Source organism: Macaca mulatta, chromosome 4 (genome assembly GCF_049350105.2).
Source record: "Macaca mulatta isolate MMU2019108-1 chromosome 4, T2T-MMU8v2.0, whole genome shotgun sequence".
Lineage (NCBI taxonomy): Eukaryota > Metazoa > Chordata > Mammalia > Primates > Cercopithecidae > Macaca > Macaca mulatta.
Window position 1 is genome coordinate 4,942,355 of NC_133409.1, and position 5,288 is coordinate 4,947,642.

A 5,288-nucleotide genomic window follows, 5' to 3' on the forward strand; every position below is an offset into this window, starting at 1 on the left:
AACTGATACTCCAAGAGGCTCAGGAGCTTGGCCAAGCCTGCATGGCCACTAAATGACAAAACCGAGATGCAGTCCTAGATCTCCTGGAACTGCTCCAGCACTCTTATGTTGTGGTCTCCTCTTGTCTTAGTCTCTTTGGGCTACTCTAACACAACACTGTAGACTGGGTAATTTATAAATAGCAGAAATGCGTTGATTGCAACTCTGGAGCCTGTGAAGTCCAAGATAAGGTGCCAGCAGATTCAGTGTCTGGTGAGGGCTGTTCTCAGCTTCAAAGATGGCACCATGTTGCTGTGCCCTCACACAGCTGGGATTACAGGTGCACACCATCATGTCTAGCTAATTTTTGTGTTTTTAGTTGAGACAGAGTTTCGCTATGCTGCCCAAGTTGGTATCAAACTCCTGGCCTCAAGTGATCTACCCACCTCGGCCTCCTGAAGTGCTGGGATTAGAGGCATGAGCCACCATGCCCAATCCTACCACCACAGGTTTTAACATGAATTTTGTGGGAAACACTAACCTTCAGACTATAGACCCCATTTTTCTCCTCTTTGTCACCTTTGTCTTTGGGCTTATGTTTGCTCACTTATATTTTGATTTTCTTTATATCCAGAGGTGTTCTGGCAAACCGACTCTCTGTAGAAAAAGGAAAGTAGTAGAAAAGTAGCATTTTCTAGTTTCCATTGTATATATACTCCCAGCATGGCTGATGTTAAGCTACCAGCAGTTTTAACAACTGGCTGTCCAAATTTCTAAATATTTCACAGCCGACTCTCCAGAACGTCACTGCCTATGACCCCTTCTCTGCTGTGCCATCAAGTCCCCAAGAGCTGTGTGTCTGCCACTCTTGACCTGCTGTCACCCGTGCAGAATAGAAGACTAGAATAGAACTGAAATATATTAAAGGCATCCAAAGAAGAATTGCCTGCAGACCCCAATAGAAAACCGTCTACAAGTGTTGGCAAGGAGAACAGATGCTAAGCTTGGACTTGGAAAGGTGCCAGAAGCCGGTGGTCCTGGCCAGCATTTGACCCTGGCAACATGCTTGCTGTCAACTCAAATGCATCACCTGCACCTGGAAACATCTTGCCATGAAATATCTTCTTAAAGGCCACCATACAGTCACCAAACCCAGGCACCCAGAAGAAACTCAGTGAAATGCTTCACAGCTTTATCATTTAGTAACTGGAGGATGACAAAGGCAAGGCCTTTGATTTCCAAAGAACTGAAACAAGGCAAGAGGCTGAGATAGATGGTGCATAGAGCCAGACATCCTTGGATTAAAGTTTCAGGTTCTCCATGTGTCAGTTGTAACTTACACTCTTCAGTAAGTCACATAACTACCTTGTTTCATGTCTATAAAAGGGAGGTCATGCTAATCTGTACCCAGTAAGGTTCTTGGAAACATTGAATTGCTAAAGCAGCCTCCTTAAACATGAGTTCATGCCAACGCTTGTCCTTGGAGATGCCCCACAAGAAAGTTCCATGATGAAGTATGTTTGGGAAACACTGAATTCTGCACCCTCAATGGATCAGACTCTGCTTTTTTGTAATGAGTGAATAAAACAGCAATGCATCTATGGATATGGGAAATTAAGTTTATTTTGAGGGAATATTTTAAGTGAAAAGAAAACTTAGACATGTAAGAGCAACCAAAAAGTGCTCTTTTACAGATTTCTCTTTTGCAGGATTTCTCTTTTACAGATTTTCTTCCAAAAGTATACAATAACATGGAACAGTTGTTTTGTTGTATTTAACATTCCAATAAAGGATAGCAGCATTAATATTGGGCCCAAACTACTTCTTGTTTCCTAAGTTAAGCCAACTGAGTCCAACATGGTAGGAATTGTAGGAATTGGGGAAGAGGCTGGGTCTCCTCCATGGCTCATTAGCAGTTGGTAACCAGTTTCCACCCTGTCCACCCTGACTTTCTTGCCTACACCCCACCTTCCCATGCAGGCCCCAGGATGCTCTTGTCTGAATTGTGACGATGTTTATGACATATTTACTCTAAGACAGTATTTATTTATCTTAAACACACATGGGATAAGTACTATCATTAATGCCCATTTTACAGATAAGAAAACTGGGAATGTGAGGGTTGGAATAACTCACACAAACTCACACAACCAGCAAGGGACAAGACTAGGACTCAAATGCCAGATGTAGGCTCTAGGGGATGGCTCTGCCCTCTCTCCTATCTGCTGGTGAAACCTACGGACTGCATTTCCCAGCAGCCACCTGCTTCCAAAAGTCATACAAAGACAAAAAAAACTGAGTTTGCCAAGGAAATGAGTTGGGCCAAGACCACTAACTTTGTGTGTGTCAACCTCCTCCCCTGGGATGTGGCTGCCAACTCAGGCTGTGGCCGCTTGGAGCACATGAGGGAATCCTCTCTGTCAGCCCAGCTCAGCCCATAGAAAGGAGAACAAAATGCTCCCCACATCTTCATTCAAAAGGGACAGTTTGCTTAATGCACCACTTTGAGTCAACAAGGGAATTGAGTCTTCCTTCTGTGACATTTCTGCTACCATTTTCACTTTACATCTCTAGCAGTTTCTGGAGACAAGAGTGGGATGGAAATCAGCCCCAGAGAGTTTCCCTTTGCTCCTAGATGCCAAGGCAGCCCTTCCAGGCAAGAGGCATCTCTGTCTACAGAGGGAGAAGGGGGAGGAGGAGGAAGTAGATGAGAGGGAAGGAGAGAAGACATCAGACCCAGACATGCGCTCTCTATTAGACCCAGAACACCTGCTTTGCCGTCACAGACCTGGCAGTTAGGGTGGGGAGCAAGTTCCCGGGCTGGCGGCTGTGTATTGGCCACTTAAATACCTTTCATCTCACAACCCTTTAACTGGCTGTCCAAGGCCTAAATTCAGCTGACCGACAAATTTTGATTGGCTCACAAATAATTTTAAAATGTGCACATTATATTTAGTTGAGTTATTTTTGTTTTTCAGGTGAGTCTCTGCATTTTTAAAAGGCTAGATTTCAGCTCTTCTTGAACACCAGAAGATTTGCAAGCCCTGAGCCCTCACTCCCGCTCTGCATTGGCTGGGCCGAGGAGCTGGCGCCCAGAGGTGGGGTGTGCTCACCCTTCTCCCATTCAGGTCCCTGCCTCATCCCTGCAGGCATGTATGTGTGTGGACCACACCTCACTGGGTTTCAAACATCATTTTGGTGTCCCTTCCTTGGGAAGTATAATGCTTAATTTCATAAGTGAACCTGGCTGGGCCATGGTGCCCGATGGTCAGACGCAAGTCTAGACGCTGCGGCGGAGGTTCACTGCGGCTGTGATGAGCGCCTATTCTCAGTTGACTCTGAGTAGAGCAGGTGACCCTCCACAATGCCTGTGGGCCTCATCCCATCCCTTGGCTTTAAGAGCAAAATCCGCGGGTTCCTGGAGAAGGAATCCCGCCTCCAATCTGCGCTTGAGTTTCCCTCCTGCCAGCTTGCCCTACGGGTCTCAGACTCGCCTGCCTCAAGCTTGGGCACCAATGCCTTTAAATAAATCCCTTAATCTACATGCACCACTTGTGATTCTGCCTTCCTGGAGAGCCACGGCTGACAGTCAGGAATGTGCTGTGCAACCAGAGGCAGCGATTTCGGGGATGGCTGGTGGTGCAGATTTTCAAAAGGTTTCCTTTTACCCCTTCATTTCCATTTTCACCACCTCCAGCTTCTCTCACCCACGTGTGCTTTGTGCCTCTTACTTTCAGGCTTTCCTCTCCTCCCACCCCGTGCCCCCCGCATCACACAGCATGGTGACCCCCAGACTCCCCTACTATGCTGTGCTCTGTGGCCCCCAGAGCTGTGGCATGGCTCTGTTCTACACAAAACCAAACAGTTCTCACGCAACACCACACCAGTCGTATATTTGTATAGTGCTGTTAAAAAATGGAAATTCACCAGATTTCCTATTGACCTCTGGACAGGGCCCAGAAACTCAAATTGCTCTGTTAGCTATATATTTATATTATACTTTCTTCATTCAGCAAGATAAAAGCAGCCAACTCTCGCCACAAACCTATCCCCACTTAACACATGCGTGAAATGAATCACCAATTCTGAGTGAAGTGCTTTTGCCATTTAAAACACATTAAAGATCTATTTAACAATAGTGATTATTTTTAACTTTTTTAAGTACTGGCAAAAGGAACCCCCTTTAAACCTGAGCAGGCACTTGGGCTGGAGCACACTGGACGTTCTAGAGCAGGAAACGTGTTGCCGGAACATGGCCCCTCTGTGCTGCTGGCAGAACCTGCCAGGAGGGTTTTGGTTTCTAACGCGCACATCAGTGGCTAGGAGAATTCCTCCGGGAAAGGAAACACTCTCGTCTTTAACGACTCCTTCTTCTCATATTTACTAAAACTCTGAAGCCCTCATATATCTGTTTTCAAAAGGCTCCAATCCAGTTCCATAATAAGGAGTCCACGGTGCCTGGAGCACACGTGTGATTGCATTATTTTACCTACAATTGGTCTAAAAGCAATTAGAGCTTTTATTGTATTCCAAAACATTTTGTATTTCAAAAAATTTCGAACACCAGAATCCCACAATTTTAAGAGCTTGCTGTCTAGAAAAATGCATTAGTTGTTTCTTTTGCCAATAGTAAGGTTACAAATAAAAACCTGCTTTAAAAAAAAACAAAAAAAAAAAACAAAGGAAGGAAACAATTAAAATGTAGGCAAAATATACTGACAACAAGTGACTTCATCATCGAATTGCTTGGTACGTAAGGAGTGTGTGGGTGAGGGAACTGATGAAAATAGCTTCATTGGCAGACGGGGCAGAGGATACCCACCACCCTTCATGGGTGGCAGAGGGGTGGGACTAGAAGATGACACAGACTGATCTGGAACCACCACAGGCGCAACACCCATTCATATCCAGATGGCAGATGGAGGGACCCTACGGGGCACTGGTGGTTGGTAGGTGGGCACCCTCCCCTCAGCCCAGCCCACCCTCACTGGGACCCTGTGGGGCCCCAGCTGCCCTCTGAACCATGGCAACTGTAACAGCCAGCAGGAGCCTCAGGGTAGCCGTGGTTGGCAGCCGGCCGGCCCAGCATCCCTTCTTCAGTTGCAAAATATTGACATGGTCTGAAAATCTCCAGACAAGAGTCAAGGAAGCCAAACCTACCATTTAAAAGACAAGATCTACGTAATACCCAAAAAGAGGGTTACACATTTGCTTCTCGGAGAAATTTGGCATCAAAACAGACTCATATAATAGCACATGTTGCTTTGACCCACCTCACACTCAACTTATTACTACTAACCATGGCTTAA